The 26,141-nt window shown below is 35.3% G+C and overlaps 1 long non-coding RNA gene across 1 annotated transcript in view; it reads left to right on the top strand.

Annotated features, from left to right (window-relative positions):
* The window catches only part of LOC117801555, a 472,624-nt gene extending 449,487 nt beyond the window's left edge, over positions 1-23,137 (top strand). Inside the window, exon 7 of the long non-coding RNA XR_004624197.1 lies at positions 23,060-23,137. This is a non-coding gene — a long non-coding RNA (uncharacterized LOC117801555). The remainder of the gene's footprint in view (positions 1-23,059) is intronic.
* Positions 23,138-26,141: the final 3,004 nt, after the last annotated feature.

Here is a 26,141-nt window from a genome sequence, read left to right as displayed (position 1 = left end):
ACCTAGAATAAGTTTGATCCTTTTGAGGCATGCTTTTTCACTTTTTTATTGAAGTTTTAGAACAGAGTTTACTCTAAGGATACTACATAGGCATGACTCTTCTAAGTACTCTAACCAGTGCTGCATGTATCATGACATTTATCAACTCTGGCTGGTGAGAACACAAATTCTTCCCTAGTGAGTTCCAGAGAATTTTCAATGTACCACTTTCCAGTTGGTGTTTATCTTGGGTTCATGAAATTTTACTCCATGCATTCTAGATTTCTATTCAACAAAGACTCAAGAAGACACTTCTGTAGATTTCCTCTGTGTGTGTGTGTGTAACCCCATCCTTTTGGATATTCTGCACCACTGAATTTAACCAATTTCTTCCCTTAGCTGTAATCTCTGTCTTCAACTCAGCTAGCTTGCTCAACCCTGCTTGAATTCCCCCTCCATGTACTCTGATCCATAAACTGGCCCAGGGGATATAAAGTAGGGAAACTTTAGGATTCATCTCACTTATTTTCCTAATCTCAGAGATCACAGTTGGGCACCGCCTATTGTCCAATATCTGATATTGTTCTTTTTTAAATAAATATTTTGTCTAATTTTATAAATGTTTTGACAGAAATATAATTCCCACAGTGGTTAAACTTTCATAGATAGTAGTGGAATTTCATGTGAGTGTTGATGAAAATGATAAGACTTCTAGAAAAAGGAACATCGCCCTGAGGGGTAAAACTAAGTAGAGAACTGAAGCAGAGAATTCTGGGAAACCAAAGTATAACAATAAAAGGCACTTAAGGATGAAAGAAGCAAAGTCAAATTTTACTTACTGCCCAACTTGTAAGAATATTCTATTTTAGTTATGTTCATCTCTATGAAAAATTCTATGCAGCATTCAGCAAAGCTCTGTAAAGAATCATTATCCCCATGTTCCTCTTTCCAACTTCTGAACTGCTGCAAGACAGGAAGTCTAGGTTTATTTAGCCTTGAGGAAACGTTAAGATTGGGTTCCAGTTTCTTTTCCATCCCTCCCCTGCTGCTCTTTTTTGAGCTATGTTTCTTCACACCGCTGGGTGCTTCATCTCTCAGTTCTTGTTGCCTCTAGCTCCTTGCATTCAAGTTGTACAATAGCCTGCCAAGGTTTATTACTACTAAGCTTCCCTGGTGCCACACTTAAACCTATTTATTCTCTAAGAATAGTCTACATTTGTAGCATACTTTTGCAAAAGATTCTTATACACATTTTTGAAAAAGCAACCTCTGAGATACATATTATTTCCATAGCCTCAAATACCACCTATATATTGAAAATTCCCAATGCAATATGTGTGTCCACAGCTTAGCTCATAAATTTCAGATCCATACATCCAACAGTTTTGGACACTTCCACTTAGACGAATTCAATACAGTGAATTCATTAACTTTCTTCATCAAATATATTGATAAAGGCAATTACTATTGAGAATCAAAACCAGAAAGTAAGGACAGGATGGGCAGGAGATTGCTGGATTTCATCACACACATTTTCAATATCTGGAAATACATATATACATTGATTACTTTTATAGAATTTAAAAACACTCATAATGGACTATGAATAAATAAAAGAATAAGTTTTTTCATCTCAAAAAATAGAATTTTAAAGGCATCAAAAATGAAAAATAAAAAAGGACAATCTCATCTCCTGCCTTGAAAAGCAAACACATCCCAAATGAAATTAGGGTCCTGGCCCTATGAGGAAGTACAAAGCACTCTATAGAGTGTTGAACTCAAGCCATATGATGGCTCAAAGGAAGGGGGTATTTTCTTCTTCACTTAATGTCTACTCTTTCTCTTTCCAAAGTAGTGTAAAATAAATAACTTCTGGCTTTCTTCATTCAAATGTATAGGCCAAATTAAATTCCATGGCAAGGAGACAGTCTTAGCATCTTTTAGATAGTCTGCTTAGTAATGGACTGTGACAAAAAAAAATTTTTTTTAAATACTTAGGGAATAAATTATATGACATGATTCTTACTGAATGATGGGCAATGATGAAAACAATTCCTAATGTATGATGAGGCTGACTGTTTTTTTCTTTTTCAGTTTATGTAATTAAATTTAAAACATCCCTTCAAGGTGAAGAAAATTATACTTTTAATTTTTTAATCTAATGTTGAGAATATTCAATTAAGGCTGTCAACATAGCAATTGATTCTCTACCTGCTATTTGGAGACCTGCTATTACAGACCTTGAAGAAAATTATGCTCCAGTTAAATAGGCAGATTTGTATTATTAACTATACAGAGACACAAGGGAAAGGTTGAAGATTTAGTTGAAGAACTTAACTGTTCCCTTTGAATTTACTTGCTTCCAAAGACCCAGGTTAAGTAACTAAGAGTATTTTAAAGCACATGTGGTCATTGATTCTGTTTAGTTTAAATGAGATAACACTTGGACTATCTGTACTATAACTTCATTTTGAAATATTACTGGTGTTGTATTGCTTCAAATAGTCAAAGGAGGATGAATAGTTCATTCTGAACCATTTTCTCCCTGTAGTTCTAAGTTAGCAAGCAGTACATCTTAGTGGTCAGACCTTATGACTTGATATAGTGATATTGTGCCTTCTCCTTTATACTAGTTTTTTTTTTACAAGTTCACGTACTTGTGGTCGCTCTATTTCTGAGACTTCTCTTCCACATAATAAATACCTCCAAACTAGTTGTATTTTTTAATGTTCATTCTTAGCAACACATATTCTTTTTTTATTGATATAAAATTAGCATATAACATTATATGTTTTAGCTGTACAACATTATAATTCGATATCTGTATGCACTACCCACCCCTATGTTCATTGAAACATTATTTACAATAATCAAGAAATGGAAACAACCTAAGTGTTCACTGATGATTGATTGGATAAAGAAGATATGGCGTGTGTGTGTGTGTATGAACACATATTCTTATATCTTTATTATTCTGAAGCCAGTGCAAGCAAATCAGTATAAGCGGACCCAAACATTTGCCATCTTCTTTTATTTATTTATTTTTTTTAAAGATTTTATTTATTTATTCGACAGAGATAGAGACAGCCAGCAAGAGAGGGTACACAAGCAGGGGGAGTGGGAGAGGAAGAAGCAGGCTCATAGCAGAGGAGCCTGATGTGGGGCTCGAACCCATAACGCCAGGTTCACGCCCTGAGCCGAAGGCAGACGCTTAACCGCTGTGCCACCCAGGCGCCCCTGCCATCTTCTTTTAAAAGGACCTGGCCAACTGTGGTAAAAGTTTTATGCTGACATTTTTAGTTTCCATTAGTGCATGACTATTTTTACTATGGATTAGAAGGCAAATTAACCATTTGTTTGATATTTATCTATAACATATGAAAGTCAAGACTGGGGGCAACTGTGTGGTTCAGTCAGTTAGGCATCCAACTCTTGATTTCGCCTCGGGTCGTGATCTCAGGGTCATTAAATCAAGCCCTGTATCAGGCTCTAGGTTCAGCACAGAGTCTGCTTGAGATTCTCTCTCTCTTTCTGCCCCTCCCTCTGCTACCACTCTCTCTGTCTCAAATAAGTAAATAAATCTAAAAGACAAAAAAAATCAAGACCAGTTATTTTATTTTGGTTCAGCCTATAAGTAAATGGCAGAAGTTCATTTTCAGGATTCTAAAGATAAGAAGTATCCAAATATGTTTTTTAAAATATTTTTAAAAAATCATCATGCATTTAAAAATAGCTGTGGCATTGTAATAATTCAAGAATTAATTATAAAAATGCAGAACTGAAATGTTTGCTAGCAAGAGCCAGAAGAATAGACAAGACAGGCAAGGTATGGAAACAGGTAGAAACAAAATTTCTTTTTATGTCATTTTGATTTGTGAACTGTATGATGTATTACCTATTTGAAATAAGCTGCAAGGCTTGCGGTAGTGGCATTATCCATTATCAAAAGGGCTAATAATGAATGATAAGTGTTCACTCAGTGGCCCAATCTGTGTGACCCAGACAGGGTGTTGTCTATTTTAATGACAACCGAGAGTGTTGTAAAAATTGCATGGATGTCATGAAACAAAGATAATTTAGTACAGAGCTGGAGACCCTCCAGATGTACAAGCTGAAGGAAATATTTGTAAAGGAAAGACACAACAAGAGGAAGCAGATGACACTGACGGATGTTTTCAAAGGAACTGTCACATCATCCTGCCTTTGGTTTCTGCAGATGCTGTTAGAACTAATCCTGATGATGAGTGAGTTTTCTTCAGTGTTATCTGCAGATCAAGGATTCTTTGGTTAATAAAGTTTCTCTCTGTCAGTTTTGTTTTTCTGTTATTGAACACAATGCCTTTTGCCATTTTGAAGGAAAAAAGTAAATATTGCAAATAGCTTAAAGTGAATGAAAGACCTGGAGTGAAATTACATTTTGCTCTTAGTTTATTAAAAATTTATGACTTATTTTTGCTCCATTTATAGTCAAAGCCTGATATTTTAATATATGTAAAACAATGGACATTTAATATATTCTTCAATTGACTTTATGATATATTTATTGAAAAAAGGGGTTTATTTATTTATTTATTTTTAAAGATTTTATTTATTTATTTGACAGAGACATCCAGCGAGAGAGGGAACACAAGCAGGGGCAGTAGGAGAGGAAGAAGCAGGCTCCTAGCGGAGGAGCCTGATGTGGGGCTCGATCCCAGAATGCTGGGATCACACCCTGAGCCGAAGGCAGACACTTAACGCCTGCGCCACCCCAGGCACCCTGAGAAAAAAGGGGTTTAGAGCAAATCTTCATAAACTTTTAGACTACTTATCATATATCCATGTTATGTAAATTAACTACCACAATATCTTCTTTATTCTTCACTATTGTGCTCTTTAAAACTTAGGATATCAAAACATAGAAACATTAAATTAGAGCAGGGCCAGTCCTAGATATCCAAGTAAAGTAATATTTTAATGCAATATAACAGCTTGCCTAATATCCTGCATTCTAATTTATATTTATAAAGAACATTAGAAAACATTAAGTCAGAAGTCACTCATTTTCAAATGAGGAAATTTAGATTCATAAAAATCTATCAATTTTCTCAACCTTACAGAACTAACTAGTAGATTGAGCACCAGAATGAGGTTTTCTGTCTTTTTTTTTTTTTTTTTTTTTTAGCAGTGTCCTTGCTTCTAACTCACAAACTCAACTTGCCTTTTGGAAGATTTTTCTAAAGATTATGAAAGTTTTGCTAGGATTTGAATCTACCTAGATAGTTTTAAGGTATATTCATGTGTTTTGACATTGGGTTTAATTTAAAAAAAATTTTTTTAAGTCCTAAGAATGTTTACTACTATTAGATAGAGGAATAACTCTTGGACATTCTAAGTTCAGAATCAACAGATAAAGGCGTGTGAGGAAAAAATCATAGCAAGTCCTCTTTAAAAACATTTCTAAAGCAGAACAAAATGAAATAGACAAGAAAAAATTTCAAGATGACTTGGAATACAAAGGAAAATGGCAAATAAAGACAGAACCATCTAAATGCTGATGTATAACACTGATTAACTAGCTAAACTAAAACTAAAAAGCCAGCTGATCTGGACATGGGTGTTGGTAAGAGTGAAGTGACATAGGCGGCAAATGAAAGCATGATGAATTTCTTGCTTTATCTGGGCAGAAATTATAGTACTTGATGAACTTTAGATACTGATTTATCTGTTGTTAAATATTTGTTATTGTTAAATATTCATACTTAAAAGGGAAATAGGAAGAATGGAAATAGGATTTATAATTTCCAAATCATCAGATGAAAGCCAAGAAACAAGGGAGACAAATATAATAAAAATATTGAAAATAAAAGCATGGGTGGCTCAGTCTGTTAAGTGGCAGACTCTTGATTTCAGCTCAGGTCATGATCTCAGGGTTGTGAGACTGAGCCCCAAATTGGGCTTCACGTTCAGCATGGAGTCTGCTTCAGGATTCTTTCTCTCTCTGCCCATCCCCTGCCTCTAAAATATAAATAAATAAACCTTAAAAAAAAAACAGATGGGAAACAATAGGCCAGGCAAATATTTATTAAACCACTAAAGGTTGAGCAATATTAGTATCAGTAATAATGTGTAAGATTCAAATAGAAGAGAATTTTTTGGTGAAAAAAGTTACACTAACAAAAACTCAAGAAAATTTAAAACTCAACAATCATTAAATAAAGAATTTAACATGTTTTTCCCAAATCAACAGAACAGATTTCCCAGACATCTTCATGTCATACAGTAGCTTTATGTGAGATAAATTTAATTTTATTCATATATATTTATTTATATATATGTTACTTACATATTTTAGAACCAATATTTTTAACACAGTGGACTAGATGTAAGTACAGTGCCTTGTCCTTACCACTCATTCACATTTAGATGTATGCTATTTGGTTCCATACTGGAATAATGAACTCTAAACTTGTTGAAGTGTTTGCTCTTGTTTCTGGTAATGAAGTGGAGGAAAATATGAGAGGACAAGGAAGGACAAACCTTACTTCAGAAATTTTCAAATTATAATGAACAATTTTTCATTCTTTCTTAGAATGTACACAACATTCCTGTGAATCTGTGGACTAACCAGATTTTTTACAAAGAAGGTTTTTGAAATATGTGATGAGAGGTATGACTGCCAAATAATTCTAAATGAGAATATCCTCCCTGCTCTAAAAATACTAAGAAATCCTTCAGTGTTTCAGTTCTAATTTTTCCTCATGCTAATTAGATGAGATTTTAATCTTAGAAACAACCCTACTATGTTCTATTTTTCATTTAATTGGCATATCAGATCTTTATTTATGCTTTAATTACACAAAGGAATGGCAATTACAGCTATTACAATGAAGGCTCACTCTTGGGGTCCATACCGCAGGACCGTTAGAGGTAAATCAGTTCATGAGTCACGGTATGCTTGTGGTAATTAAACACCTCTTCAACCATGTCCCACATGTATCTTATCCTGTGTCACGAAAACCTCAGAATCAAGAAAAAAACCTTCACAAAAGCAAATGTCATCCACATTGTAAGACAAACACAACCCAAAATTCACTCTTTTATCCTTAGGAAATAGCCTTCCACAATATATATGACTGTTATGGATAAAATTCCCATCATCATGGATCCTACCCTTGCACTCATGAGTGTCCTACTATGCATAAAGTACTAATAAATTGATATATTTAATGTCTCTAAAAAATTTATTCCTACACATGACTTTATCATCCAAGTGTATGAATAAATGATCCAGTTGTAAGTAATTTCTCTCACAATAAGAACATTCTAATTAACACACTGAACTTACCCCCAATGCAGCTAAGAAGTAAAAAAAAATTCTCAATTAAAAATTTAAAATGTATATCTCCATTATTTTTAAGGATAGTGAATAATGATGTAATTTGATAGAGTCTTAGGTAGTGTCAATTATTTTTCTTCCTGAATGTACAATTTTGGGGATTTTATAACAATAACTCTTTTTAAAAATAAATCTCTCAGTTATAACATTGTTACATTTTTTTTTAAGATTTTATTTATTTATTTGACATTGTTACCTAAAGAAAGTACACACACACACACGATGAAACCTGTTTCGATATTAAAATTATTAAGGACCTAGTTTCTAAAGAGCCTTATCATTTTTAAATTGTAAATGTCTGACTCTTGTAGGGTAAAGCAGTCTTGGCAGATGGGTTGAGAGAGAAGAACAACACACAAAGCCAAAAGAAATGCCTGGAATGTGATTGATATTTGGACTTTGTGCAAACACACAGGGTGACGCCTACAGAAGAGGCTACAGTAAGAGAGAGTATAATAATAAATCAAATTTTGCTGTTTTAAATTTAAAAAAGCAATTTTATAACATTCTGAAATAATCATGAATTTAGTTTACAGTTTAGTCAAGAATAGTTCACCTTCAGTGCTCTCAGATATTTCTCTTGCCCTTATCACCTTAACTGGTAACTCGCCCAGAATGGGTTATGTTTACAAGTCATAAGATGCTGCTTCTATGACTTTAGTGGCCTCTAAACTCATATGAAATTTATATGTTTATGTCTTGTCCAGAATGAATCACATCTGGTTTTCTGGAAACTGTGGCCAGTTTAAAACATTCAGTATAAAATGAGAACTAAAAATGCTTTAGCTGGCTTAGTACAGAAGAAAGGATAGGAAAGGATATGCAATTTTGATATTACGGACATTACCCCATTATTTTTGCAGCTTTGATATCAGCAAAAACTACTAAAGCTGACATTTGTATACGTGTCACCATGTGGCAGAGCTGTTTCAGGCACGTTGTGGGAAGAACCATTTTTTCTCCCTTGTAACAAAAATAGAATTCTTCATTCTAACTATGAAGGAGAATTAGCAAAGTTCTCAGAGACTTGATATGATGGAAGCTCTCATTAATAATAAGAAAACTTATTATACAAATGGGGTTATAATAAATCAGGCCTGAGCCCAATAGCCTTGAAGAGCTAAAATACATAGGTGAGGATATTTCTTATTTTTTTTTTCTGTTCATTCCATATAATTCTTTGGAAGATTTTTGCTATTTCCTGCCTCGTTCTGGATTATAGTGTTTTATAACATAGGGACTGAAGACTGAAGAAAATATTGTAGTATTAGTTTGGTAGGACAGACTGCATTAAGAAATATTCCCCCAAATAAATAAAGGATAAAAAACAATAGAAATTTTTTTTTCTCATACCCTTAATAGTTGAAGGAAGGGGCTACTTTTTAGCTGGCAGCTCTCCTTGTGTGGTAATTCAAGGACCCACACTCCTACATCTTGTGACCCTGCCAATTCCTATGCAGGGTCCTTCATTTTGTGTGTGCCATGGACCCATCTTGCACTCTGGTAAAGCCTAAGTATAACATTTTTAAATACGTAAAAGATATGAGATTATAAAGGAAAGCAATTATATTGACATAATTTATTTAAACATGTATAAAATGAATTTATGACACAGTAAATATATGTGCTTTTTAATTAACATTAACTAGATCTAGCACCACAGTTCTAAAAACCACCATAGTTTCGAAGTAATGATGAGGGTAAATATTTCAAGATACCTGTAGCACTAGAAATGTGATATAAAATGTCTGTGACTTTGGCAACCAGATCACAGGTATTACTAGTACTAGTGGGGTTATTTGATTGCCATCAAAAGTGAAAGAAATACTAACTTTCAGTTAGAGGCTAGCTAAAAGATATAATTTGTTCCCATCCAAGTTCATGAATCCTCTGAATTCTGTCTACAAGCCCCCAAGGGCTAAGAACTCTGCCCTTGTTTGCTCCAATCCAGCAGGAAGAAAGGTGAGCACAGAGGAAGTCTTCCATCTTTCATGCTTGGACTGGTATATTTTAATTCATTGATTCACTGATTGAGTCAACAAATACCCATGAGATTTACCATGGAACCAGCATGGTTTTAAGTACTGGGGATACTGTAGTGTCTAGCTGGATAAATTCCTTCCATTTGTGGAGATTTCATTCTTGTACGGGTAGAAGAGGGGCAAGTAGATGAACAAACAAGTAACTACAGATTAAGGCTTATGGTATGACAAACACCATCTGAAATTAATAAACATTTATCTCAAGTTCCTTGACTCAGGTCTTTGTATGCCTTCTTCTAAGTTATTCCTAGTATTCAGAGGGTCACATCTATCAAAAGGGAATCTTGGTTCTGGGAATGTAAAGAGCTGAACGTAAAGAAGGGTACCAAATTCTTATATATAGGCCCATACAAGGGCAGTGGGAAAAGAAGGAACTGATTTTGTGAAAAAGTTTTTCTAGGGGCGCCTGGGTGGCACAGCAGTTAAGCGTCTGCCTTCGGCTCAGGGCGTGTTCTCGGCGTTGTGGTATCAAGCCCCGCATCAGGCTCCTCTGCTATGAGCCTGCTTCTTCCTCTCCCACTCCCCCGCCTTGTGTTCCCTCTCTCACTGGCTGTCTCTATCTCTGTTGAATAAATAAATAAAATCTTTAAAAAAAAATTTTTTTTCTAGTAGCCTAGTCAATTTACAGACCTGAAAGGGGGGGTTGCAATGGGTCTTGTTAAATCCCTGTCTCTTTAAAATTGTCCTTCTCTTATGTTTTCTACCTTTATAATAAATGTTTTTGTCTTTCCGTTTCCATGCCCTTTTTGATTTATTGGCAAACTCAGTAAAATGTATTGACAAAGTGGGATTAAAATTATTAGTATATTAATGTAATATATGGAACAAATATTATTACCATGTTCTATCTAAATATCACTATCAAATGTGATATTTCTAGAAACAAGCTGGCTTTTTACCTAACAACAATACATTAATGATTCATACTCATATGAGTTGCAGAGAAAGCAGGTAAGTGTCGGATAGAGCACAGAGAAAACCTTGTGGCAAAACCTGGAAGAGAATGATTGTCCTCAGAAATCTAAAACAAAATTTCTCAGTGTGGGCAAAGTTTGCTTTGGGATTTTAGGAATGAATATAGTATCTCAACAGGTAGAGATCTAAGGAAATGGCATCTCAGAATACTGTGAACCAAGGAAAATAAGAAAAGCATGTTCTGGAAATGATGAATGTCCTGGGTTGACAGTAATACAAGGTTTTATAAAGGAGAATAAAACAGAGGACAAGTCTGGAAAATGTTGTAAAGGTCATATCTTGAATGACCTCGATGTTCCGCCAAGCTCTTGGTACTGATACATACAGACATACACGGACACACACACACCCCCACACACACACCCACACACACACATACCTGGTAAGAAAATAACTTGATGATAGCTTGAGGGAGAGAGAGGAAGGAGAGAGACCAGCAGGATCACCACTGTGAAGTCCAGAAAAGTAGATAGGCTCCTAAATAACACATTGGTTATAGGGAGGGAAATGAGTGGATTAATTTGAGAGAAGAATTAGATTTAGAAATAACAGGTCATAATAGTTAATCTGTTTTCAGGAATAAACAATACAGAAGAAATTGAAGGAGTGCTTTCTGGTTGATTCATCTAGAGGTTAGTGATGCTGTATAAACCAGAGTGGAAAACAAAGCAGACAGGCTGACTGACTGACGGAAAGAAGTTAATAAGCTCCGTTTGAGACATTTTGGGTTTGCTATATGAGCAAGACATGCTCTTTACATTCAGAGAAATGGTGGAGGGTGTAAATATGAAACTTAAGAGGGGCCAGGGTTTGGGTCATAGGTCTCCTGGGAACTATTTGGGAAGTTTGAGTAAAATCAGTTAGGAAAGGACTGTCAAATGGAACATCAATCAATTGCAAATCACCTAGGAAAACAGTTCCACTGAGCAAGCATGACCTTCTTATACTAGCTGTATTTTTTTTTTAATTTAACTGATAGAATAGAAAAAGGAAACATCAACAGACCCATTCAAGCAACGTTTTGTTGTTGTTGTTGTTTAAAGATTTTATTTATTTATTTGACAGAGAGAGATAGCCAGAGAGAGAAGGAACACAAGCAGGGGGAGTGGGAGAGGAAGAAGCAGGCTCCCAGCAGAGGAACCTGATGTGGGGCTCGATCCCATAATGCTGGGATCACGCCCTGAGCAGAAGGCAGACACTTAATGACTGAGCCACCCAGGCGCCCCCAAGCAAGGTTTTAAAATATGCCTTATTTTCAGGGACAAAATTAAAGAAAGGTTTATTTTCCCTTTCCATGTATTTGTTTCTTTTTAAGTGATGACAGATATGTCATTGTCAATAGTTTCACTTAAATATTGAAGAATAATTGGGGGCCTTAGTGAGTAAATGCCTCATAAACCTAAGTAGGGTCACATGTCCATTCCCGAGCTAATCATTGGCAAGGGGAATGGGATTCCCTCTTGGACCATCATTCTCTTCCTGGAGGGGATGTGGGATTTACCTCATCAAGATATCCAGCTATTGGGTGTTGGGTGTGCAGTAGTAGTTACCTGAAAAAAAGATCAGGAAAGTAAGAAAAGAAAGGATATCATGAAGGCAAAACTAGTGTCTGTTATATCATAATGATATGGCTAAGTGAATAAAGAACAGTAACAATAGTTTGCATCTCAACCTTTATTGTTGAATATTATTCTAAAATATATTATTTCTTCTTACTTGAGTAAATAGAATTTATAAAGGATTTTGTCCCCAAGGTTATCAATTTGCATTAGCATCAATCATCATTACAAAAAATAATGTAAAAGTGTAGAGAATTGAACTACTACAATATAACAAGATATACTAGAAGATGTTTTAATGAATTTTTATGATATACTTATATATTTTAAGAACTTAAGTCCAGAAGGGAGGGATATTGTTTGTTCAGTTCACTGGTGAATGTCCAGTGCCTAAAACAATACCTTATACACAGTAGGCTCTCAATAAATACCTATGAAATGAATAAATGAGGAAAATATGTATGTCATCTTAGTTGTGATTTTTATCCCTCTCTGAAAAAAGAGAATTCTTTCTAAATATTTTATACCAAATTATTAGGTATTTAATTTGTGCTGATTCAACTATTCTCTTTTGTAATGTTCTTTCTAAATTTAACTATGTGTGACCTTCTCATTTGCCCTTCAACTTCATCTGAAGTTCTGGGTTTAGTTATATTGGCTTGTTTCTCTGCTTGTTGTTCAGATGTCCTGGTATGATTTGTTTTGAATGGGCAGAAGTATATTCTTTTTGAAAGCCAATTTCCTTGAACTCCACTTTTGAAGAGAAACCCAAAGATTCACTGTACTAGTCTTTAAACTTGATACAATTAGCTTCCTAAAGTTAATTTTCCTAATCTTGCTGACATTTCCATTTCCTTCCCTTAGGGAAAGGAATTCAATTTCATCAACTTGTGATTGTTTCCTTAAGATTTCCTTCTACTATTAGAGGCCCACCTAATTTTTCCCTATGAGCAAGTATCAGACCTGATGTCTGCCCTGGAAAATGTTACCTTCATCATAAGAGACCATTCTATGGAGATCTCATTGCTTTGAAACTACTCTATCATTGAGTATTCTCATTTTGATATGTAACTGTCAACCCTTATTTTTAAAATCACCATCAGTTGACGAAAGAAAACCTTATTAAACTTCTTTCCTGTTTTAGTGGTTTACACAATTTATATTAGATTTAGAATATAGTTATTTTATGTGTTCTTACTATATTGACTCTAATGAAATATTTTTTTCTGAATAATCCCATTACTATACCTTTATTCTGAGTTTATGAAAGCTTTAACTTCAAAAATAATTATGAATGCTCTCTCTTTCTTAAGCCAGTCCTCCAGTTCCAAGTGCTATTCTACCACTTATCAGGTATTTTAATAGCATCTTCTCTCTGGCCCTGCTATGGGGCCTCCATATACTCCTAATTCCTTCATTCAAAAGTCACATCAGACCATATTTGAATAGTTGTATGATTATTTCCTCACAAAAAATATAGCAATGTAATAGATGAAGAGGTATTTTAAATGTATTATGTGATGGTCATTCAAACATATAAATGTCACTGTTCAGTGAACATAAAACATTAAAGAAAGAAAGCAAATAACTATTATGGAAAAAAGAATAAAAATCTTCAGTTCACTTTTATTAGAAAGAAAAAAATTGATAAAAGATTTGGTGAGATCCTATGGAGGAGTTAATGAATAGCTGTATCTATTTAATGGATTAAAAAAGAAATATTAGATGACTAAGGAAAATAAGAAAATGACCATTCTATAAACACTGAAGAATGCCTCAAATTAATTTTCATTAATTCTTTTTATTTCATTAACTAATACATTTTGAGTGTTACTATGTACAGGTTCAGAGAACACAGGGAAAAATAACATGTAGTCTTTGCCAAGAATGAAATTACATCTTAGAATGAAAGTTTATATAAGGCTTTGTTTTCTCTCTTTTACTGCATGTCTGTGATAGAAATCATAATGAGTACAATGGGAATGCAAAGGAAGTTTGCAAGAGAAGTCAGTTATCCTTAGAGTAAGAGAAAATGATTCAGGGATAAGAATATTTATATGTATTTGTAAATAAGATTATACTGACTGCACAAGCCAGACTGCGGATATTTTCATTGAAAGCTCAGCCTCTGAAGTACAGAAATCTTTGGTTTCTTATATAAGGATGCCCAAGCAAATCACCACGACACAGCATACACACGGCTAGCATACAACTGGGTCAATTGACCAGGAGAGAGTGAAAGATGGATTTAAAGAAGGCATTTGGGGTTAGAAGACCCCTAGGTTGATAACTTCTGTCCTCTTGAAGGGCCGCAGGTGATAGCATGGACCAGAATTATGTTTATGGTGAGGGAAAAAGTCAAATGATATTTCCTTTGGGGTTATTTCCTCTGTTTATGATGCTGGTCAATACACTTCCTCACTGGTGATGTTGTCTACCCCAGTATGTCCTAAATGTTCTACAGGGTATCCTCAAGCTAACTGCAATGAAATGTTTTACTTGATTTTAAAACTGCATACTAAATTCCTTTAAAGGAGAATCTGATGATATTTTTGTTTGCTTCAATAATTTTTGAAAGGTATGTGTTTGACCTTTACGGGAGGTCACTAAGAAAACTGTCTTATGATAGACACACTCATACAAGCACACTCTAGTCTCTCCCAAATTAAAAATGAATTCTCAGTGCCCCTGATCTTCACCATCTTTCCACTATACTCTCATCTGTCTCTAACCCTGTTCAAAGCAAACCTTCTCAAAAGAGTTATCTACATTTGTTTTTCCTTTCTCAACAATTATTCACACACCAATCTGGTTTCATTCCCAAGCATGGGCCACACAGTGCCATTTAGCCTACTCTTGCCAAGGACGACTTACCATCTGCAGAATGCTAAATCCAAAGGATATTTTCTGCCCTCATCTTATTTGGTCTTCTAGCAGGATTTGACAAGATTTACCATTACTTCCTTCTTGAAACAGTTTTTCTTTTTGGCTTTAATGACACCCTACTGGTCATAGCACCCACAATAACCATTGTGGGTGGTAAATTTACATTTTTATCTTTACCACCATTTTAACTTTCCTTTTCCATTTCCATTGATACCCATGCCTTGTTTATGAAATACCTTAAGTCCCTGAAGGAAAAAGAATATATATAATTAAGATAAAATATTAAATATGCAATCAACAATATTGGCTATCTTATGGTTAAAGGATGCCATAAAGGCATTCAAAGAACCCATAAGCATGGACCTAGTGAAATAAAACTGTGTATCCAGCTATGTTACCTAAAAAGATACCAACTTTCAACAATGTCAAATAGAGAGCATTTGTGTGTATATATGGGTTACTTAATGACGCACATAATTCTTATAAAAAAAAACAGAGAGAATGACGGCAACAATAAAAACCAGGCTCAAAAAATTCTAAGGTACTATATACAGTTGAATTCTCTATCAAATAGAAAGAGTCAATTTTCTTAAGGAATGGCCCTCATTAACCTTGAGATCCAGCAGCAGTTGTTATAAAACATTTCTAACCAGAATACATGGAACAGTTTATCAGGATGGGAATGTGATATAATCATAGAACCACTGGATGTGAGCGAGAGCAGGTGGACTAACAATGATGGTATTGCACCTTAGCTGTCTGGGGGGTGATTAGGCTAGGCCTCTGCAGGCAAGCACAGCACTTACATAGTTAGTCAAATAAATATCTTGCTCTTGAATACATTTGGCAGAGAGATTATATTATAAACTAAATAGTAAGTGATTGAGAATTAGCAAATGGAAAATTTTACCAAGCGATGTCTCTGAATTAAGGTAAATTCTACTGATTTTCAAAAAAAGTCAAAATGGAATGCTGACATCTTTAATTATAGCATTTTATTCTTTCCGAGGAGATAAGTGGTATTCAAGTCTGAAAGGTCAGTGGAATTCCTGGTTGAGAAAATATTTCATAAAAACCAGAGGCACCATCATGGAGTTTGAGCAACAAGTATCTCTTCCTTGGATGGCTTTTTTAAGATTAAAGATAATTCCAAAAATAATAAAATTGCTGTCTTCTGAATAAATATAGAAAATATTTTAAGCTAAAAAATAAAAATAAGTCAAGTTAGAAGAAACATGGCAATTAGGCAATGGGTATTTTTCTGTTTAACTAAAATGTACCAGGGTACAACATGTATCAAAATCCTTGTTTTAACTTCTGGCTTTCATCTCACCAATTCTACCTGTAGCAATAAGTCCAATGGAAATCATTAGAAATATGCACAAAGAATCATGGAAAGGACACTAACTGTGCTTCCTGGCTCACCAGACTTCCCAAGGCACAGTCTGAGACAAGGACTTGTGTTTCTGTGGTAATAAAACCAGCAAACAAGAATGAAGAGCAGGAGACACTGAAGGATGGAGGAAAAAAACAAAACAAAACATAAAAAGTTCTTGCTGTCAGGGTCACCAACTGGGGCTTCATCCCACCTGGGATCTCCTCAAGAACCTATAACATGTCTCTCGGTGTTTTACTATTGAGAATCAACTGGGAGAAGCATTCATCCATAAGGGCTCATCTCCCATTGGTTAAGGGCTACTCTGCAGGCATTATCTCTGTTCTCCATTCCCTTATGCTCTGCGTGGATTAGTGCAAATTCCTGGGCACTCTTGGTCTCATAGTGAGAGAAGGATATTGCTTTAGGAGAGATACTGTTGGCCAATAGTGAATTAAAGCCCAAACAGTAGTGGCTACTACAGTCATTTCTAGAATCAATAGTGAGGTCCAGAGCATGGTGTGGGACATCAGAGGCATTTGCGGCACTAATAATGGTGGTTATTTTTAAATAACGCTCAAAAATTGAGAAATAACCACATATACACAAAAATGGAGTTTGGTTATTATAGTGTATAGCCTATATAATAAAATATTTAGCAGCCACTTAAATATATTTTAGGAGAATATTAAATGCTTTGGGAAATTGTTCACAGCATTAAGTGAACAAAATAGATAGTAAAAGATATTTATAGGTCTTAGTTATTATATGCCTACTATAACTTTAAAAATATATCATATTAACAGTGGTTATTTGTGTTAGTAGGATTACAGGTTATCTTCATTATTCCTTTTGTACTTTTCCATATTTTCTAAATGTTTTATAAAGTGCACAGTACTATTTTATAACTGAAGAGGCAATGCAAAAAAAAATCCCATTACATAGAATTCATTCTATATTCCCACTGTCCAGGAGTCCATCCAGGTTTCACTCTAAAATCTTTTTCTCCACCAAATATCAAATGTATGCCTGAAAGGCCCATTACAAATTTGACTGTCTTTGACTTGGAGATGTAGCCACAGTTCAAGCCTTCCCATCTCTCACTTACTCGCCCTTACAAAGCAACTCTATGCTTGGACCCCATCAGAAGTTTTAGCGTAGATAAAAACATATTTACTTAGTCGAATTATTACTTCTTGACCCAGCCAGTAGAAACAGAAAAGCCAAAAATCTCAGAAAGTGTTGAGAAAAATTAAGCAGTTATTCAATACATTTTGTGTGCAAAAAATACTTACAGAATTATTTATTTCCTGAGAAAGAACCGGTGTCCTGTCACTAAGTACGGACCAGAACCTGATGTCACATGACCACACACTCCCAGAGAGTATGCTATCCTTTCTGGTTGGATTTCTATTTCTTTTTTCTCTTAAAGATGTATTTATTTGAGAGAGAGACAGAGAGAGCACAAGCAGGGTGGAGGAGCAGACTCCCCACTGAGTGGGGAGCCTGACGAGGGACTTGATCCCAGGACCCTGAGATCATTAACGTGAACTGAAGGAAGATGCTTAACCGACTGAGCCACCCAGGTGCCCCTTTGCTTCTTTTTTCAAAAGGGTCTCACATAAAAAATAATTGAGGGCCGAAGGGACCTGGGTGACTCTGTTGGTTAAACTGCTACTCTGGATTCCAGCGCAGGTCAAGACCCTAAGGGTCGTGAGATCAAGCCCTGGCTCGGGCTCCTCAGAGAGTCTGCTGGAGATACATTTTCTCTCTCCCTCTGGCTCTCCCTGCGCGTGCACTCTCTCTCTCAAATAAATAAATATTAAAAAAATAAAAATAAATAAATAGATAAATCTTTCAAAAGACAAAAGAATTGAGAGTCAAGAATATACACAGTTTATCTGAACTGGTTATATTTAAGGCATGAATGACAATTTGGGAAGCAGATAACTTCACAGCTGAAAGCAACAAAATGCCAGCTGTAACCAGCTCAGAAAATAATGGCAGAAAAGACAAAAAACTAGTCTGGCTTATAGTCATTGGAAATAGAGTGGCTTTTCTTCATCACAGTTTAGACTGATGGTGAATTTAAGGGAAGAAAATAAAGAGTTAGAGTTTGTGAAAGATTGAAAATATAACTCAAAAATTGTCTTCAAATATTTCATAGAAAACAGTGTTTAGAAAATAGTGTTCAGATAGCAGATGGACATTTTATTACTTTTATAGAAGGTTGACCATTAGTAAGTCACCATTGCATATGATAGGCATTTTGAAATGTTTCAAGAATCAATACTTTATCTTGATAGTTTTATTACGTTGGCTAATTTCACTTCTTTGTGGACACCTTGACAACTATGTACTTATGTCAAGAATGCCCTTTCCAGGCAAGTGAATTCATTCATTAAATGAATACTTTTGTGCATCTGCAAGGTAACAGATATGCTAATTGGCTCTAAAGACAAAGATGAAAAAGACAGAAAATTTTGTTATGATGACCACGAGAAGAAGAAATCATGACGTAAAAGATAATATTGCAGTACTGTATAAAACACGGGGGTCAGAAAGTAGCAGTAGAGTGTAGTGGCAAAGGACATGGATTCTGGAACCTTTGGCCTGTGTCCAAACCCTTCTTTTACCGTTCTCTTACAATTTGGGTATCTTTGGACTGATTAAACTACCTCTCAGTTTCCTCATCTATAAAATGGGGACAATAATAGTGCATTTGCCTTTTATAATTAAAGTGAAAGGTAATTGAATTGGTATGATTCGCATGTATATAAGTCAAGATACGTAAAGAAGAGTTTCTGGTGTGTGTTAGGCATTACGTGTTAGCTAAAGCCACACACACACACACACACACACCCCTAAGTAGTGTATGAGGAAAGGAGAGAATGTTGCTGGGAGGAATTTGTCAGGTAAGGCTTAACCAAGGAGGATTTCAAAGATGATTGGGAACAAGTAAGAATGAGAATCTGATCTAAAATCATTCTAGGTCAGGAAGGCCTGGGTGCCTCAATCTGTTAAGCATCTGCCTTCAGCTCAGGTCATGATCTCTGGGTCCTGGGATGGAGCCTCACATCAGGCTTCGTCCTCAGCAGGGAGTCTGCCTCTCTCTCTCTCTCTCTCTCTCTCTCTCTCCCCCTTTGCCCCTCCCCACCCCTCGTTCTCTCTCAAATAAATAAATAAAATCCGTAAAAAATATTTAAAAAATAAAATTATCCTAGGTCACAGAAGTCATTTTTCAGCATGTATGCATAAATAAATAAACAGAAATGCATAAAAATGTAAAACTAGTTTTGTTGGGGATGGATATTTGTGTGGAGATCAAGGGTTTTTTTTTTTTTTTCTTCAGTATATGTACTAATGTTTATTGCAGCTGGCTCTTACATTGGGAGAATCTAAGGCACAGAATAATTAATGTTCACTCACCCCCTATCTTTACCACGGATTTTTACCCTGCCTCCAAACTTCAGATTCCCTAACTAATTTAATCAAATATTTTCAATGTTTCAGCCACCTGGCCAGTATCGATGTAAATATACTAACTTAGCTTCTAAATATGTCTGTGATCACCAATAAACCATTAAGAGACTAAACTGTCTTTTGTTAAATTTATAAGAATTGGCTCCAAGAACTTCAAATGAAGCTTTTTGGGTTGAAAGCTCTTGAGGGCTACTATTGTACGTTTTTCATCATGGTAGTCCATTCAACAAGCATCCACAATGTGCTAGTTATTATATATTATATGCATTTTAATATATTAGCTGCCAGGCGAACTTGGAGCTAGATGGGAAATAGGTGTTTGAAGAACGTAGGTCACACCATACCGCTATTGGGAGTTATGTTAATTGGGTTTTGTATTTGAGTCTTTTACTACTGTTATCTTTCCTCAATTATTTCCAGTTATTTCAGGGATCGTGGGATTGAGGCATAGAAAACTAAAAGAAAATGGACCTTAATTTAGACCAACAGCTGGTGGTTACGCATGTAATTAACGGGGAAGACTGTTTACTGGTATTTATTTTAGAACCGATCCCATCCCTGCCAAGGAAAATGGCAGGGCTGAAACTTCACATTTCCAAACAGCGAGTTCATTTGGCTGCCGTAGACTTGTGGGTGTAACAAATTTATCTAAATATTTCTAATTTCTTCTACCTCCTATGTAAGAGTCAGAATTTATACAGGGCATCGAGTTTTATTTTCATTTGATAATAGCCCTCTGGTTTTGATACAGGTTAAATGAAATCCATGGCATATGCTGTGGGATATAAAATTGTATGTCTTAAAATATATTTAATTTGTGTTTTCCCATACTGTTGAGACATTTCAGTACCCTAATAGATACCACAAGTTAGTCTAATGAAGTCTGTGGGTGACTTCCATGCCATAGTCTACAGAACTCTGACATTTCATAATTAACCAAAGTCTGGGGATTCAGTTCTAAGTTGGTCTTTTGCCCAAGCATTCAATTCTTGAATATGATTAAGAAGCTGAATTTTATTTTTGAGTCCTTGGCTTCAGTTCCTTGAAGCCATGCTACTGAAATAATTTGGTCTCTGAGCATTTCCTTGTGGAGGGAATAATTTCCATAAAGTAGTATGTTTTTTAAAAGATATTTCAGTTCAATATTCTATAGAACATGATTCTTGCTACATGACATTCCCTTGCCTTTGCACAACTGGTTCTTTGTCTTCCAGATTTTGGCTTAAATATTACTTCATAAGAGACCTTTCCCAAAGGATATATGTAGCTTCCACCACATTTTCCAACCTCAAATTATTTTAAATTGTAACATAGTTTTCATATACAATGTCTAACATTTACATATTTTTAAATGCCCCAAATACATGGAAACTGTCAACTGCTTTTACTGCTTTTGCTCTGAGTAATTCAGCTAATTGTTTATTGACATTTTGAAGTTGTTTCCCTTTCCTGACTCTCTGGAATGTTAGGAAAAATTAATGAAAACAAAGCAAATTTGTTCCAATTTTCTTAGCTGAATATATAAGGTCAAAGGACTTAAACAGCTAGCATTTCTTTATACTTAGTTCTATGTTTAAGTTTATAAGATGATTTTCAAAAGAACAAATCTTCAAACCCTCTAGGAATGTTTTCTAAGCACCATCCCCATCCCCACCCCCTCCATTTCTCTCACCAGAAACTCAGTACAACTGCCTACCTTCTCTGCTCCAGAACTCTGGGTCTCTGCTCTCGATTGTCACACAGACCTCTCAAATCCAGCATGTTCAAAACTGAACCCATCATATACTCTCCAAACCCCATGCCAACTGAGTCCTCCTCTGCTGTGCCTTATAAGGATTATTGGTACCATCTTCCACCACTTCTGAGCCAAGATCAGAGAATGGTGTGGAATTCTCTCTCAGTCCACCACTCCATAAGTCACCAGATATCTCTCTCTATATTTACACAGATGTAAGTACTTATCTATCTGTAATAGCTACCGTGTATACCTATCTATAAGTAATATCTATCTTACTGCCATATATTTGTTTACCTATGTGTCTATTTTTCTCTTACTAAAGTTCAAATCAGTTCCTTCTTCTCCATCCCCACCACCTTTGCCACTGCCTGGGTTCGGGTCATTTTTTGGTCTGAGTTACTGAATTCAACCTCTTGCATTGCCCCTTCCAGGTCATTCTACCATCATAGAGTGTTTTTTTTCTAAAGGTCCATCCTTTCTGTCTAAACTCCCTCTATAGTTCTTGAATGCCTTCAGGATAAAAACTAACATCTTTTAAGATAATATACACAGCTCTGCATGATATTGCCCTTGGTACTTTTTAGTTTGATTTTTTCTCCCCACTTTGAGTTTTACATACAAAAATGTAGAGCACCTTTAGCAGTTTAGCAGAGCAGCACCTGCATGTACTCTTCTTTTCCACGTCTCCTGAATGCTTGTGCATTCATTGCTTTCTCTCTAAAAAGATCTCAATGCTTTACTTATCCCAGTACCCTTCAAAATTTAGCTAAGCTATAGTTTGACCTAAAATGAGTTTTCAAGCCTCTCATTTCAAGTAAGTGCTTCTTGTTTCCACAGTGTTGTGAATATTACTGTCAGTATTTATTACTCTGTATTTATTTTTTTTTTCTGCCTCTCCCATAAGGCTATGGGCTTAAGACAAGTATTATGTTCTTTATCTAAATTTCTGGTATACAGCGTAGTGTCTGGCTCAAGATTTACATTCAACATATGTGGATGAGTGAAAAAATAGTCATGGAACCAAGAACAATGGATTCGATTTGAAAAAATTCTACAGCTGGGAAAGGAGATGTAAAAGTGATTGGTACACAAAATTTTGCCTTGGATTCTGCTTTCTGTGTGTCAATGTTCTAGGTATTTTTCATGTATGAATACATTTGGTCAGTGCAATTATCCTAAGAGATGAGTACTACTAGTATCCATTTCCATGTTAAGAAATTTGAGACATAGAGTTTAGGTACCTAAAATCATACATTTTCTTGGTCTGGGTTCCTCTGAAAGCAGAGCCTGAGGCAAAGGGTTATGTGCTAAAATTTTATTAGAGAGTGTAAAACTAAGGAAGCAGGAATTAAGGAAAAGGGACTGAGACTAGGGAGGGGAGAGTATATACATAATATAAGATAGCATCACTGAGCTGATAGCACTTGGTATCAACTGTTCTGGACCTCTCAGGCCCATCTTCTGAGGGACTTTATAATGAATGCAGTTCAGGACTGTCTATCCGTTGAAGAAGAGGAATGGGGAAGAATCATCCATGGGTTCATGTGTCCAATCGGTTACATGTTTTGGCCACATTTATTTCTGGACTGGGCAACCACAGCTGTCGAAAGGATCCCCTGGCATTTTATGCCCGTTCATCAACAGGGGTACACCAGAAGAGGCAGGGGAATGATTCAAGGTGGAGTTGAATTACTTCCCTCTGGAGCCATTTTGAAGCCCGTGCATAGATGGCTGCAGCAGGATGGATCGAATGACAGCCAATGGCCCTGGAGAAGGTATGGCTGAAAGGATCTGCAGAGGTGCGTAAGAGAAGTTTGATATGTTCCTCAAATAAATGGTAAAATCTTAATTCAGATGCTAGCAATCTGACTCTAGATCTTGTAGTCAGTGTCACCCTTCAGCCTGGGCAACAGAGACCCTCAGCCAGGGACACACGGATGCTTCTATTTCTGGCACAGCGCCATCTACAAGCCGAAATGTCTGCTCTCTTGACTGTGTATGGCCTGGGTCCCAAGAAAATACTTCTCCACATCTCTTTTTCAGAGTCCTTTATCCAAAGCCGTGCTTGAGGGTTGTTGGGCTGCTGACACAGAAGACAGACACTGACTCAGAGTATGGGGAAGGGGAGGGAATCTGCTGGAGCACCTAGGCAAGCGAAAGGACAAAGAAGCTTTTGCCCAGTCCTTCTCTCAGAGAGCATGACGCCAACAAAGTCTTACCTAGTAAAATATCATTTCTCAGTGTTCTAATTTGTAATATGGGAAGGTATTCATGAAGGAGTATATTTGCAATAATTTTATGTGGCATGTAAGGTTATTCTCTACACGGCCATCTGGGTTACTACTGAATGTTAGAATTATAAATAGTTTTATTTTTATAAATTAATTTAGTAAGAGTCAATTAAATTTTTTTAATTAAATTTAAAAAGTCAGCAGTATATAAAATTTGGACTTGAAATGATTATATTCACCTAGTATAATTTGTATTTGCCCATAATTTTAGTAGATAGTATCAAGTATTTTTTTAAAAAGATTTTATTTATTTATTCGACAGATATAGAGACAGCCAGCGAGAGAGGGAACACAAGCAGGGGGAGTGGGAGAGGAAGAAGCAGGCTCCTAGCGGAGGAGCCTGATGTGGGACTTGATCCCATAACACCGGCATCACGCCCTGAGCCGAAGGCAGAGCTTAACCGCTGTGCCACCCAGGCGCCCCGATAGTATCAAGTATTTTAGAGAAATAATAACTTTTTGAAGTACATATGAAAGGCAATTAAAGTTAACTTAATTTTTAAATTTGCTTTAATGTATACTTCTTGACGAAGATAATTCAACTATTATGAACTGTGAATATAATTAAGTGTTATTATTTTAGTCTTTTACATCATTAGATATCATTAGAACACAAATTATGTGAAAATCTTGGTGGTAATAATATCACAATTCATGATTTTGCTGAAACAAAGGCATAAATAAATGTTTGGAATACATATATAAAAATTTATGAATTATGTATTATTTTATACTTATCCAGATATCCTTAATCAGCAGAATATTCAGCCATATATATTAATAATTGAATTTAGCAATCTCTGGTATTTGGCCCAGTCATTCAAAACCATAGATTTAAACATATTTTCTAGTTTGTTATTATTCAGTTGTATATGATAAAACATTCTACTTCATAGTTGGTTAACTAGAAATATAATTTTTTAAATATTTAGATATAATGTATATGTGCCCCCATTTGTACCTTAGCCCCAGACTTTACAGCTATTAGGGGTGGTTCCGCCCACGTTTATAATAAATGCCTATACTCCATTCTACCATACTCCATTCCATTCCACCCCACTCTACCCAGTATAGTATATACTCTATCTACTCCACTCCAGTGCTAAACTGTTTCCCTTGTGTTTTAGAGATTGGTCCAATTGAGCAATTCATTTTAATTACATAGTTATTAAGTTGACAAAAATAAGACAACACTTTAGTGCAGTTAAACTATTGATACTGTTTTTAAATAGATTAAATTTAATAATCCATATACAAGTATGAAAATAATTACAGATGATAAGTACTAAATATTCCAATTTATAGTACGGTACCCCTGTAATACTTTTAGCTCTTGAGGAAAATCCTATTCTAATACCAGTCACCTCCTCAGTCCCCTCACAGGATTTCATTTAAGTCATCTTATTTAAATCCTCCTGCAGGGAAGAACCCTGCTTTTCCTCTTCCCTTACTGCGTGAATAACTCAGGTAAATTTTCTCAGGTAAATTTCATAATAAGGCATCTGCTTACTATATTATTTTTGTGTAAGACAAAATGTTTTCTGGACCTGTAGAAATTTTATTGGATAGTGCTAAAGATATTTCTAAAGGGTTATCGTTTTACTGGTTTTTATATATTCTCTTTTGAATTGCATTTCCAATAAGGAGCTTCTGGGGAGGAAGAGGTAATTAAAAGTTATATCACTTTAACCTCAAATGCTATCCCATCTCTACTTTTCCCTGATGAAGTCACAGACTCTGGCACACTTTTCGAAGAGACACTGCTTGTTTGATATCAAGTTGTTGTTTTTATGTTTTTCCTCTGTAACTACAATTTTGGCATGTTATACTCAATAAAAATTTGAAGATTATAAAATATCCCATTCTTGATCTCCCTAAGAAGGCCAAAAGGGAAGACATGGCTGCTATATAACCATTTGAGAGAGTACTCTTATGATAATAAGCTCATCTTAAACCACAAAGTAATTTAAATGTATTTTTGTTTTTCCTAACAATTATACTTTCATCTTTGACTCCATCATAGAAATTCACCATGATACAAACTTAGGTATTTTGTATTTCTGTATGGTAAAGATCTTTTTATTTTTGATCTCTTATATATAAAAACTAAAATAAAACCTCCCTATTTCTTTTTGGTTCTTGCAAAATAGTATTTGGATATTCAAAAACTCTATTTTCACTTATAGGCTATCGATTTATTAATTCTAAGTTAAGTTCAGAAATGTACATACAGTCTTTAATATATTCTCTGAAGTCTTCTATCAGAAGTTTAGCATAATATAGGTTCATTCAAATGAGATAGCAAAGCCACTAATAGGCTGAAGTATTTTAAAAATAATCCAAATATTCACTCTCAAGTATCCATGCAAATGAGACAAAAGATTGGCATAGTAATTAAATATTTATAAAAAAATCTGCTCTACTTTTTGTGATGC

This window comes from Ailuropoda melanoleuca, chromosome 1 (assembly GCF_002007445.2).
Source record: "Ailuropoda melanoleuca isolate Jingjing chromosome 1, ASM200744v2, whole genome shotgun sequence".
Lineage (NCBI taxonomy): Eukaryota > Metazoa > Chordata > Mammalia > Carnivora > Ursidae > Ailuropoda > Ailuropoda melanoleuca.
The sequence above is the reverse complement of the archived record's forward strand: the minus strand, read 5'-3'. Positions and strand labels throughout refer to the sequence as shown.